Genomic DNA, 15,259 nt, shown 5'->3' on the forward strand with positions numbered 1-15,259 from the left:
CCCACTCCAATTTCGAGATTCAAGGCTGATTATCAAGTGTTCTTCCACATTTGGTAAGCATAATCCATTCTCCTTATGATTATTTCACTTCATTCTACTCAAATCATGAATATCTTACACAAACTCCATCATATTAGCGTTAGAGCTTCGAATCTTCAAGTGATTCTTCAAGTGTTCTTGGGTTGAACACTTCTCTTCTTCAACACTTATCTACTGAAATCACTCAAGGTGAGTTCATACCCCTACATTTTCATGTTTTCTCAAGTTTTCAGGGGGGGAATACAAGTTAAAACACTAAGAACATAACTAAAATTTTCTAACAGCCTTCATCAGAAAAGTTCAACTCCATTCACGGACTGTTTTGGGAATCCTAAACATTTTTGTTATCAAAACTGTACAAGGTGCAAATAGTTCAAGTTTTTAGCTTTAAAATGACTACTTTCACATCTCCATACGATTTTTCTACAATTTATGGTGATTTTTACAAAACTGCCTATCATTTCAAACAACAATCCGGACCAATCTGTGATTATGGACTTTTTCACCCAAGTTGGAGGTCATTAAAAATCGTGATAAAAATTATGAGTAAACTAGACACATTTTGTGAACTCTCAGAATTTACGGATCTAGTTTTTGACTTCGTATGATTTTTCTATGATTTTTCCAAAACAGGGCAGAATGGCTAAATTTAGCCAACAGCATGTTAATATCATAACACTTTGTAATATGTTGTATAATCATAAGTTCTAATTATTGAATGTGTTTCTTTGTTAGTTTATCATCATGAACTGAAACTAAGACATTCATAATAAATATTATTCATTCATTTTAGAACACGTATATTAAACTATAAAAAGTATAGTTTGATAAATTCATAACACTAATACATTTCCATAAAAGAGTTCACACATATTACATACATTTTAGATAAATTATCATAGGTATAGTTTATGATACATCACTCAAAACACTCGTACAAAAAGGGTACATTCATACAAGAAAGATTTATATTCACACACATTTCACGTAAATTTGTTAACCTATAGTTTGATAAATTCATAATACTAATACATTTCCATAAAAGAGTTCATACATATTACATACATTTTAGATAAACTATAATAGGTATAGTTTATAATACATCACTCAACACACTCGTACAAGAAGGGTACATTCATACAAGAAATATTTATATTCACACACATTTCACGTAAACTTGTTAACCTATATTGTGAGACTCTCTCTCTCTCGCTCCCCGTACGTCCGAGTGCGGGATATAATTCCTGGTAATTATAATCAGAATCTCCTTGAGGGAGAACGTGATACTTGTATATAGATCTATATTGGGTTTGACACCCCACACCTTGCTGCTAGCTACAGTTGGACCTGCAGGTCTACGGGTGACAAATGTCATTTTATTTTTCGCGACACCTGAGAACGTCGTGGCAGGTTCACATAGTCATAGTATGATTATAGCGACTCACATAGGGATATAACAATCCATAAGTTTACGGGATTTTATTTTTAAAACCTAAATGAGTTTTATGTCGATTTAAAATCACTTTTTATCTCTATGAGTACAGATATTAGTGTACACTTTTGGTTTTGGTAGTTACGACTACACATCATTTGAAACCACATTTATACTTTTAAGTATGGTCAATACTTGTTATTTCTCGGTCCTCTAATTTAGGACTACATATATATAAAGTATTAACGAACATGAGAACATACAGAAATTTCATTTAATTCAAACGCGTCCATGTCCATTTAAGTACATAACATTTTCTATTAATAAGAAAGGTTACTTATACATTTTGGTCTTCAGTCATAAGACTACATTACGCAGATTTTAAAGAAAATATCGGATTTTCTGGATACATATTCTAACGCTTTTACAAGGAAAACGATTTACTTTTCCAACGAAATCTCTTATGAACTCACCAACCTTTGTGTTGACACTTTTCAAAACTACTTGTATTCTCAGGAATTCAGTGAAAACAGGAAATCAACAACGTTTTGAGGATGGGACGATAAATCGTCAAACAGTTCATTTTGTATTATAATGTAATTGATGTGAATCATGTAAACATGTGCTTTGATGTAACGTTTTCAATTATATTTGTGTTGGTTGTATTTACTTTGAGCACTATTATACTCATTGTTGTGATACTCTACATGAAGTCATCCACCCCCGGACGTTTCCGCCATCCTTGGTTTGGGGGTGTGACACATTTAACCAAACCTTACGAGTCATCGTATTGATGAAGTAGGCGGATGTGATTAGCTTTTTAGATATGGATCCAAAAATCCATTTTTTCACAAGTTGATCGAGTTCTTTCCACTCAGTGTCGGTAGGATGGGTATTGGCAGGTCGAAAGTGTCATCAATATGAGCAACAACACCGTAGGAAAATACAGTGAGAGATCACACCATGGTTCCTAATTGCGGGCAAAGAGATCAAGGGTAAAAAGGGATGTATGTTTTGATGTTTGTGGTGTCATACGCCTTGTGAGGAGGTTTTGAAGGGGAGTTGTTTTCACCTGTCATGATGAAGAAGAAAGAAATAAAAGATAGAGGGAGAAGAAAGAGAACGTCAATTGATGAGGAAATTGACAAAAGGTAATGCAAGATCGGCTAGGGTTTATTGGGTCTCTGATACCATGATAAACACTATTTACCCATGAATCTATTCTCATTCATAGATATATATAGATAATACACGATACATACAATACACATGAGCCAATACAAAGGGGCATAACTACACTGGGCTACAATGCAAACATATACATAAATACATAAATGTGTATCCACTAATAGAAACGATTCCCACCCCCAGTGGATAGACTTTATAATCTTAACCCATAAAGCATAATCTTTGGTAAAAGAAAACCCCTAACATCATTTTGTTAATAAGGCTTGATTAAAGGCATAAAGACCTCCCACACCAAATCACCTTTATCCTTGGAAGCTAAAACTAACTCCCATTTCACCTAAGGAAATATTCTATTCATGATCACAAAAAAAAAAAAAAAAAAAAAAAAAAAAAAAAAAAAAGTAAATTACACGGATGGTCCCTATCGTATTAGGGTAATTTGCGTATTTGGTTCCTAACTTTTTTTTAACTCGGAAGGTCCCTAGTGTTTGTTTTTAGTACGCGCTTGGTCCCTACTGTGTGTTTTTGTTGCGCACTTGACCCCAATCTTATCTAAAAAGACCACCATTTAAATAGCAAAAAATTGTGGGGTAGGTAAGGTAAGGTGATGGGTGTAGGGTTAGAGGTGTGTTTATTTAAATAAATTAAAAAACCAAGGGCAAAATAGTATTTTTAGGTAAGATAGGGACCAAACGCGTAACAAAAACAAACAGTAAGGACCTTCCGAATTAAAAAAAATAAATTAGGAATCAAACATGCAAATTACCCTAAACCATAGGGACCATTCGTATAATTTACCCAAAAAACTTAGTTACAGACATGAACACTTCCCGCACCAAACCCCCCGAGGTTAAACTAACTCCCATTTTACTTAACAAAATATTCCCTTCATGCAATTCCACACCCAAAAAATGAGAACCAATAACTTCCAACGTATGATAAACGGTATTTGGAACTTTGAAAATAGACAAAATATATACGAGTAGTCTCCGTAACACATATTTCAAAATAGTAAGATAGCCACCAATCAAAATTAATTTCATTTTCCAATACAGGACATATACGATTCTTTCGGAAGATTCAAATAAGTAAAAAGAAATGAGGCTAATCTACACCCGATAACCAAGGCTATAGGTGCAATCTTGACCTCATTCACCGGTATCCAAAAAGATTAGACTTCTACAAATTTATACTTAATCCAGAAACTACGAAAAAACATTGTAAGGTCAAAGGGTATGGGAGGTTTTTTTACGCGTAAGGGGTGACGTATAGGGGGGTTTTCACGCGTGAACACCGCCCCCCCTACCGGTGAATGTGATGCAGATTGATGTGTGCTACGGATGGTCACGCAAACATTGATTGGTTAATTTTTTTTTTGACCGTTTTTTTTCTTCTTTTTGACTGTTATCTTAATTAATTTAAAACAAAAAAAAAACTTTTCAATTTATTTCCTCTACTATATATACACAAACACATAAACACACTAAACACATCTTTCTTTACAAATAATATCTCTCCACTATCTCATTTTCTCTCAAAAATATGAAGCAAAATCAAAATACATCTACCACTCCAAACACCCCAACAACCCCAACCACTCCAAATGATCAATATTAAGGTTACATTCAAATGCTAACATCCCCAATCCAACATCAACCTCTATTTACCAACATTTCATTTCAACCAAACTACTTCCAACAACAATTACCACAATCTCAATCCCAAGGTTTTCAACAATTTCGACCCCAACAATTTCAAACACAACCATCTCAATAATTCTAAACACCACCATCTCAACAATTCCAAACACAACCATCTCAAGTCCCTTGTTCTCAATCCCCAACTATAAACTTGGACAACCGGGTCGAAGAGACACAACCATCTAGGCGTAGGAAATCAAAAGGAGAAGCTACAAATAGAAGAGGAACAGATTGGATCGAAGAGGAGGAGGAAGCTTTAGCTAAAGGTTGGATTTCTATATCGTGTGACTCAAGGACGGGCAACGCGCAAACGGGAACCAGTTTTAGATCACTTTCACTCGCTTTTGGGAAGGCAAACGGGTCGAACGTACGACGCGGTCAACGAAAAATAGCGTGAACTACGAGCGGCGTGCACCAAGTTTAATGGCATATTTGAAAATATGAAAATATGCATAAAAGTGGTAGCAACGATTTCAATATTTTATCAACCGCATGCCAACAATTCAAAGTTATCACCAGCGGTAAAGCGTTCGGCCACCAAAAAGCGTGGGAAATTTGTTGTAAGGGTCCAAAATGGGTCCTTAACCCAGAGACTTTGCATTCGGAATCAACCATCGGCTCCAACAAAAGGCCAAGAACTTCGGAATCTGATGTGGGTTTTGGCGTCGACCTCAAAGACGACTTCGATGGGATCGAAGGGGAGGGTCCACCGGAAGTCCAACTTCGTCGGCCACCGGGAAGGGATAAAGGGAAAAAAGCGGCGTCTTCAAGCGGAAAAAGGATTAACGAAGACGTGCTTGCGGACAAAATTAACAAAACTCTAAGTTTTTTACAACAAAAATACGAGTCAACGGAGAATGCTCGACGCCGGAAAAAAGCACTCACCGATCTTCAAATTTTAAACATGAAGCCGCAACCAGATATCGACCCGGAAAATTTAGTCGCGCTTCTGAAAATCCAAAAAGAAGTTCGGGAAAAGCATGGATTTTAGGTTTTAACGTTTTTAATATTTATGTTTAATTTCTATGTTTTTTAGTTATTTAGGTTTTAAGTTTTATTTTTTATGGTTATTCGGAATCTAGATTTGAAATTTTATGTTTTATGTTTTTATATAACGTGAAATATTTAATTATGTTATTAATTTAGTTTTTTTATTTTAATCTATATATATATATATATATATATATATATATATATATATATATATATATATATATATATATATATTAAAAAAAAAAAAAAAAAAAAAAAAAAAAAAAAAAAAAAAAAACTATCTAGTGATAACCATTTCCAAGGCTAGTGAATGCGTAGTGAACATGTAGTGGAGGGTTATGTAGCGCATATGTAGCATCACTTTTCTAGTGAACATCATGTGATCATATTTCTTGACCTGAAGATTTGTGACATCATGAATTTTTCAATCACCTATAAGTGTTGCATCAAGATTTGTGACATCATGTATCTTTCAATCACCTATAAGTGTTGCATCAAGATTTGTGACATGATGTATCTTTCAATCACATGGTTGGCATAAAAATAAGAAATAGACAAACCTCCATGACTAATAACCGCGCCTTTATAAAAACAAATGAGATATAGATAAACAATGCCGTTTTTTTTACTTAATGCTTAAATCATAGCTTAATGGGTTAAGTGGAAAAAAGCTTTATGCATTCGGACATTCCCCACATTCCTTTTTACCTCTTTGTTTCCATCTCCTCCGCTAAACTCATTCCCCTCAATTTTTCACACAACACCCAATCGAATAGAAGTTCAATACGATTGAAAAGATGTAAACCATCGCTAAGCTTTCTTTAACGTGACTTTTAGTGTTTTCTAGTTTTTGATTTTTTTTATTTTTTCCTCAATTACTTTTCTTATTTTAAGCATATTAACGATTTTATATACTGTGTATGTGTATCTACATATTGGTCCGTTTTAGCTGGGCTGCTACAAAAACAGGTATATATATTCAGAAAGCCCAAATCAGTTTCTAACGAATTTACATTTCTTTTGCCTCAACCCAACTGAGCATATTTAATTTTTTTTTGCACGGATTTTATTAACAAGCACTATTGAGTTTTATTATTTCATATTTAATAATTTTAATGTATTTTATAGTTAAGTTTACGACAGAATGTATTAGCCAAGAAAAAATAATTATAACATCAAACATTTTTTATATTGTTAAAAGGTTATATATATAATACAAACTTGTCATTTATAATGGAAAAATGTTGTGGTATATATTGATTTTTCAGGTGTTTACTACGCGGGTTGTTTAACTTGGATCCGGGTTTGACCCGGTGTATATAAAGCTGATTATCCTTCATTTGTGTAGTTCAGATGACAGATTCATTCTCTCATAAAGATTGTTCGCTATAGTTTTAGGGTTTGTACCAGGGTTTCAGTTCATATTCTTTTGATCTTGTTCTTGTTGTTCATTAGAGAGCTGAGAGTTATTATAGTGAGGTTTTCTGTGTAATCTGTATGATGAAAACCAACTGTTTCATATATAAATGAAATGTTGATGTTGGGAAATTATGAGTTTATGTTTTCGTACATGGTATCAGAGCTTTAGGGTTCTTCATCTTCGTGGTTGATGATCATCGAAGGTTTATATCTTCCATTGGTGTTCATCGAAGGCTACTTCATCTGAAGACGTCATAAGAGGTTGTTTCTACTTCTTATGTTCAGTTTCTTTTAGATCTGTTACTAGATCTGTTGATCGATCGTTTTTTTTCTTGTTATTGTTCTTCGATCTTGGTACTGTGAGTTTTTTTTTGTGGTTTATTGCAGGTGGTTGAACCTGATTTGTATTCTGGCCGTGTGATAGTGGAACATTGGAACTCGCAATAAACGACACTCCATCAATCGATCAATCTGTTGTCTGAAATAACTCACTAGGGGTCGGATTTCATCACCGATCAACCCTATGTTGGGAACGGACAAACAGAGTCGGTTTGTTTTTCATCCCGTCTTATAAAGCACTGTGAGGATTTTCTTGTTCTTCTTTTTTCTCTCAATTATATTTAGTGATTGGAAGATCCTGGTGTTTTGTATACACCAATTATTTTTTTTTCCTTCTTCTTTATTCGATAGTTTTTTGCCTTCTTGACTCTGTATTGATTGTCTTGGGCCCCAACAAACGTGGTGACCATCTAGACTTTAGGTCGATACATGAGTCTGTTTTTTGTGTGTCAAATTGTTGTTCTGCGTTTCCTATTTGGCTGTTGTTGTGCTTTGCTTCAGTCTTGAGTTTGTCTGTCTAATTGATTGACTGATAAGTTTTTTAAATGGCTGGTTCTGCTGAATCTCCAAGTGGAAGTGGAAAGGATGATTCAATCTTTTTTGATGATCCTCTCTATGTCCATCCTTCTGATAATGCTACTACAACTATTATTAGTGTGAAATTGACTGGAAATGAAAATTTTCGTATTTGGAGAAGCTCCATGTCTAGGGCACTTAAAGCTAGAAACAAACTAGGTTTTGTAGATGGTACCTTTAAAAAGGATAATGTTGAAAAAACCAAAGAGTCTAAATGGGAAAGAGCTAATGCTGTTGTGTGTTCTTGGTTATTGTCTTCCATTAGTGACTCAATCTATGCTAGTCATGCTTATTCAGATAATGCTCAAGAAATATGGGAAAATTTATTTGAAACATATAATAAAGCTGATGGGTCTGTTGTGTTCAATGTTCATCAAAGAATTAATTCTTTAAAACAAAATGGTATATCTGTTTCTGATTTCTTTAATAAACTTGATGCCTTATGGAAGGAGTTTGATGGTTTAACTAGTCTCACAGAATGTACTTGTGAGGCTGCAGCTAAACTAAATGATCACTCTAAACTAATGAAACTCATGCAATTTCTGAGTGGTTTAGATGAGTCTTATAATCAGGTTAAGAGTCATATATTGCTTATGGATCCACTTCCTAATGTGAAAACTGCTTTTTCAATTATATCTCGTGAAGAGTCCCTTCAAAGAAATGGATCTCTTTCTAATGACTCCCAATCTGGTTCTAAGAGTCAACCTAGTGCTTTTAATAGTAAATTCAACAATAAATTTTCTAATAATAAAAGCAAAGGTTCAAGCCTTCAATGTAAAAATTGTGGTCTAAAAGGACATACTGTTGAGAAATGTTATAAAATAATTGGATATCCAAAGGATTATAAACCTAGAAGTGATGTTAATCAAAATAGTCAAGTTAAAAACTTTAAAGCAAACTCATCTGTTGTTACACCTGGATCAACTGATTCTGGTGAATCTGAATTTCCTCAACTAACTAAGGATCAATATGCCAAGTTTCTTAGTCTAATAGGAGAAAGAAAGTGCAATGAGGAAGCATCTGTCAGTTCCAATATGGCAGGTACTTGCTTGTTTAATGTTTGTGGTTCATTTTATAATGATAATAAATGGATTGTTGATTCTGGTGCTAGTCAACATATGATAGCATCAGAATCTCTTTTGCATGATACTGTAGATGTGTCTAAGCTTAACCTTCTTGTTAGTCACCCTAATGGAACTTGTGCTAAAATAGAAAAAATTGGAAATTTAAATATCTCAAACTCTTTAACTCTGCTTGATGTGTTTGCTGTTCCTGAGTTTAATGTTAATCTATTGTCTGTTCACAAAATTTGCAAAGATAATAAGTGTGAAGTTGTCTTTAATGAACATAGTTGCAAAATTCAGGATTTACACTCAAAGGAGATGGTGGGGAATGGTAGTGAAACTGGAGGTCTCTATTATGTTGATAGTGTACCTTCTGGTAATTCTTTTACTTCTAATTCTGTTATGTGTTATGTTTCTAAACTAACTTGGCATAATAGACTTGGTCATCCTTCTGACCAAGCTCTGAATTCTTTAAAAACTCATCTTAAATTTGAAAATGAATCTTTACCTCCTTGTGATGTTTGCCATAAGGCTAAACAAACAAGGGATTCTTTTCCCACTAGTCAACATGTCACTTCTTGTTTAGGTGAACTTGTTCACTTAGATGTGTGGGGTCCTTATAAAGTGGTCACTTCAGAAGGGTTTAAGTTCTTTCTTACTATAGTGGATGATTTCACTAGGGCAACTTGGATTTATTTGCTTAAGTCTAAAAGTGAAGTTTTTTCTTGTGTTACTACTTTCTTTAATCTTTTATTGAATCAATTTGAAGTCAAAATTAAAAAGGTTAGGTCTGATAATGGCACAGAGTTTTTGAATTATAACATGAAAACGTTTTTTGAAAATAAAGGTGTTATTCATCAAACGTCGTGTGTCCATACACCTCAACAAAATGGGGTGGTTGAAAGGAAACATCGACATATTCTCAATGTAGCTAGGTCATTAATGTTTCAGTCAGGTTTGCCTTTGACTTATTGGGGTGATTCTATTTTAACTGTTGTGTTTTTGATAAATAGAACTCCCACTTCTATTTTAAATGGAGCCTCTCCTTATGAACTTGTTTATAAATCTTGTCCTAGTTTTGATAAACTTCGTGTTTTTGGTTGTCTTTGTTTTGCAACTAAACTGAATAATTTTGATAAATTTTCTGAACGTGCTGAAAAGTGTATTTTACTTGGGTATTCTTTGGAACAAAAAGGTTATAAGGTTTTGAGTCTTGATTCAAATTTTGTTTTTGTTTCCAGGGATGTCAAATTTTTATGAATCAGTGTTTCCATTCAAGCTTAATTCCTTTTCTGGTGATAAAACTACTAGTTTTAATAATCCAAGTGACCCATTTTCCTGTGATGACCTTCATTTGTCTAGTTATCTTCAAGAAAATAATGATTTAGGTGATTTAGGAATAACCCTTCATTCTGAAGGTAATGAAGCAGTTCATAATTTGGATGAGACCTCCAATGATGAGGTCAGCAACCAAAGTGACATGGCACATGTGCAACAGAATGTTGTGGATGTTCCTAGTTCATCTAGTATGTCTGAGGATAGTATCTTAGAACAAAATAATCTTTCTGATGACCACTCATTAGGTACTACACGATCTGGTAGAAATGTTCGTTTACCAACAAGATTTAATGATTTTGTTGTGGAAAGTTCACACAAATATGGGTTAGAAAAGTCTGTGAATTATTCTTTGTTAGCTAATGATAGTAAATGTTTTGTTTCTAATCTTAATAAAACATTTGAACCTAGCACTTATTCTGAAGCTTCTTAATAAAACATTTGAACCTAGCACTTATTCTGAAGCTTCAACTGATCCAAATTGGATCAAAGCTATGAATGAGGAAATGGAAGCTTTATATAGAAATCATACTTGGGATATTGTTGATCTTCCAAAAAACAGAAATCCTATTGGTTTTCAGTGGATTTATAAAATAAAATATAAATCTAATGGTGAGGTTGAGAGATATAAAGCTAGATTAGCTGCAAAAGGATATAATCAAAGAGGGGGAATAGATTATGAAGAAACTTTTTCTCCTGTTTTCAGTAGAGGCCTATACTACCGGAAGCACATGACTCACACTTGGATCAGGGAAAGTCACAAGGTTACCAAGAAGCCAATAATTGATTTCGTTTTATTCAAGTATGTCGTTACCATTGTTTCGGTAATGACTAAGAAGATTGTTGTTATCCCGACCCTAGTGGTCATATCACCTTGAGTCCGACTACGATGAGTAGGTTACGTGGTTCAGAGAACCAAGTTTGATATAGCGTCCGACTTAAACCAAACGATTAATAATCAAAGCGATCAATAGAAGTATCGCGCTCGTTGGTAGCTAGAAATGCTACATGTTAAAGTATGATTATATCACATTAGAACATGAAGGAAGGCTTAGTCTGTTTTAGAATTTAAGAGACCTGAGTCTAAACGTACATCACATGATGATAGGTCATAATTTGGAGTCTAATATGAGGTAGAGAGCAGGTGCACGATCAAGTATTGCTTACAGTCAATAAGTCTAAGAGGTGGACTTGAAGGAATAAAGAAGTTATAATTATTACCTAGGATGAAGAGATGACGTATGGAGTCATTATACGATCCTTATTTCGTTGATGATTCCGGGACGTAATCATCCTAAGGGGGAGATAATTGTAACGCCCGCAGATCCGGGCTAGTCAATTTAGAGGCAATAGGGGTCAAAAATGACTTTTTGACAAAAGATTATTTAGAATGAATAGTCTTAACCAAGTTTTAGAATATGTCACAAGGTTTCCGTACATATAAAGAACGCCGAAATCCGAGTTATAACGAAGAAGTTATGGCCCGCCGAAGTTTTACGGCAAAACCGGCACAGCACCGGAAGACGTAAATAGTGAATTTACGATAGAAGACTTTTTAGCCTTAGCAATCTAAACAAAAGTCGTAGAATATGTTAAACTAAGAGCGTCGATAAAAAGAACGCCCAAATCTGACTTCGTATGAGGAAGTTATGATTTTTCTAAGATTCGGCTTAGCAGTGTACAGCCCGAAACTCGAATTTTAGTTCGAGCGGTTTTTGGCTTACGTGAAATAAATGAGAGTTGAAGATCTCGTTAATAGGAACTCAACGGTAAAAAGACAGACGAAAACGGAGTCCGTATGAAGAAGTTACGAATTCTTCGCGGTCATTTAACAGTCTAAACGCCTCGTACTGTTAAATTTAAGATCGGTCGAGAATTAGCTGACGGAGTCAAAATGAAAGTTGTAGATATTATTTTTACCTACGCGTGGATATAAAGAACGTCAAAAACGGAGGTCGTATGTGAAAGTTACGGATTTTAGAATTCGGAAGTGTGTTGTGCGAAAATGGGTGATGTGGCACAATCTTGGCCATTGCTTTCTCCCCAAGTCTTGCCACTAGATGGTGACATGTGGCACCAATTTCAGCCATTTTCACCCTATAAATACCACCTCTCCCACCCTCATTTTCTTCACACCTTTCCCATTCTTTCTTCTCTTTACTCTCTCTCTAGAACCTCTCTCTAGCCCCGAAATCCCCCGAAAAGCCTAGGGAACCTCCCTAGCACGAGGCGGAAGCCCCGGAGTGCTCGACGGCTCCGAGAAGAAGAGCTTTTCGGCTCGTAAACGCTGCTCCAAGCAAAGCCTGGTTTTCTATAAAACCCGTTGTAAGTGAGCTACGTCTACGCTATTTTTAATATAGTTTTTATTTAATTATATTAACGTTATTAAGAACATATAATAAATACTTGGGCTATTATTATGGGTTATATAAGTATTTTTTTAACGCTTATATAATAGTAATAATAGCTAGACTATTAATTAGTCTCAGCGAATAATAGACTAAAATCTATTGGTGATAATACTAGGTTTCGTCGAAGGAAATTATTTTAAAGTAAACGAAGCGCTGTCCGAGTACCGAGTCACCACCTTCTCAGGTGAGTGCATAGTCCCTTTCATGAACATGATTTTAATACAAGTATTGATTGAAATATTAATTATATGTTTATGTGCGAGTTAATTGATGTTGCTTGAAATTCGTGTTAAAGAACATACCTGATTATATTTGATAATTTAGGATAAAGAGTAGACCTAAATTAAATATGAGGAATATTGGGTAGTATATTCTCATGAGTACAAGTGAGTTAAACTCAGAGAATAGAAGTTAGTATATGTCACTTATCCGGGAGTATGGATTAGACATAGTCATTGTCCCTAGTCCAAGAATATGGATTAGGCATAATCATTCGTTAATCCGAGAGTATGGATTAGCTATTGTCCCTAGTCCGAGAGTATGGATTAGGCATAATCATTCATCTTTAATCCGAGAGTATGGATTAGTCATTCGTCCCTAGTCCGAGAGTATGGATTTGGTAAATTCGTTCATTTCTGATCCGAGAGTATGGAGTAGGTAAAACGACTAATCTTAGGTCCGAGAGTATGGATAGCCTCGTTGCGAGGATCGACGGGGTGGGATAAGAGTTGTTTATATATATGTATGGTGAAATTGTATATTTTGTGAATTTTAAACTATATATATGGTATAACATTGTGGGATTGAAATCCCTATGTGCTCACCAGGTTTCCCAACCTGACCCACTCAGTTTATTTATACCACAGGTGTTGATATGAAGTGACATTACACTGAGAGATTTAAAGAGATGTAGACCACTAGTGTGAATAATTGTAAGTTCTGTTTATGCTTATGTTCCTGTATTAACGATGACATCCCAAATGTTTTAAAATGAAATAAATACGTTTCTTCGAAAATGTTTTAATAACGTATTTACCATGTTTTTCTGGGAACAAATTCCGCAAGCTTTTTATAAAATGAAGTACTCTGATTTTTATAAAGCATAAACAAAATCGGTCTTTTCTGGCCGTGATTTTGGGGATGTTACAGTTGGTATCAGAGCATTAGTTTAAGCGAACTAGGAATATGGATTTATTTCTAGACTTAAACTTAGAATGCTAAGCGATGATTGTGAGGTGTGAGCACTATCTTATTTTAGGAATTATGCCTAAAATGCTTTTATGTGCTAAATACTTGTGCCTGATATGCTGTTTGTTGTTCGGATCTATGGTCTGTTGCCGACCGGATCTGGAAACCTTATGTGTTTAGGATTCTAAACGTACGACTACGATATTAGAACTAGCATATAAACGTTTCGGAGTGATAAGGATGATTTAACCGTCAATCCTAAGTAAAGATCTAGATTCACCTTATTCGGTGTATAAATCAAGATGGCAAGAACCCGTAACGGAAACGTGAATGCAAATGGGAACTGAAACCAACCCCCAGTGATTGAGCAAATACCGGTGATGGAAGCCGCCCCTGAGTCAGTCACAATGGCCGGAGTGCAAGCGATGATCCAAGCGATGTTGGATCGTCAAATGGAGGAAACTAGACGTTTGCTCCAGCAAAATCGTGAGGAAGCCACTATTCAGATCGAACAGCCCGAGTTGAACGAAGGGCAGACTGAGGAAGGAAACTACAGTGGGACTGTTGGTCAAGTCAACCCACCAATAGTTCGACAAAACAACCAAGATGACGAGGTCGAGAGGAATGGATGCAAGTACAAGGATTTTCTGACTTGCAAGCCATCGACTTTCACTGGAAAGGAGGATCCGATCGGGGTCATGGATTGGATCTCGGAGATGGAGTAAGCCTTCATGACATGCGGTTGTAGAGGGAAGCTACAGACCACATTTGCAGTGCGTCAGTTTCGAGGAGGCGCTGTACGTTGGTGGAATACCTTGGGGAAGACTCTGAGCCCTAATGAGCCTCTGCAACTGACATGGGCAGAATTTCTGGTGCAATTCAAACGAAAGTACTACTCAGCTCAAAACCTGCTTGAGCTAGAGAACCAGTTTCTAACCCTGAAGAAGGGAAGCATGTCAATCGATGAATACACCAACAACTTCACAGAGAAGATGGAGTTCGCCTTGCGTCTTGTTCCGGATGAGCTGACGAAAATCGACAAGTACGCAAAAGGACTTCCATGGGAATACGCGGTGCCAGTGCGTCAAGCACCTACTCTGGAGGCAGCTATCTGGGCTGCCAAGTCTGTCGAAGATATGATCAAGGGAAGAGCCTCCAGCAAGATGGAGGTTGGCGAGAAGAGAAAGTTTGAAGGATCTTCAAGGTCCAGCGAGAAGAGAAAATTCTCGAAGTTTGAATAAGGAACGCAATGGTGTGACAAGTGTAGAAAGAAGCACATCGCGAAATGCTCTAAATATACGACATGCTTTAAATGCGGGAAGACTGGTCATTACGCCAGCGAATGCACAACCAAGAGAGAAGTCTGCTTTAAGTGTGGAGAAGAAGGACACTTCAAACAAGACTGCCCAAAGAGAGAAGGGGCTACAAAGCCAAATGTACCACCAAAGCCAAAGGCGAGAGCATTTCAAATGATCCTTGACGAAGCAGATGACAATGCAAGGATTCAAGAGTGAAGGCTTGACATCCGAGGATCGAGTTATGGAGTAATCGTGTAGATAGTACCTCACGATGTAG

The sequence above is a fragment of the Lactuca saligna genome, chromosome 7, assembly GCF_052625555.1.
Source record: "Lactuca saligna cultivar CGN05327 chromosome 7, ASM5262555v1, whole genome shotgun sequence".
Taxonomy (NCBI): Eukaryota; Viridiplantae; Streptophyta; class Magnoliopsida; order Asterales; family Asteraceae; genus Lactuca; species Lactuca saligna.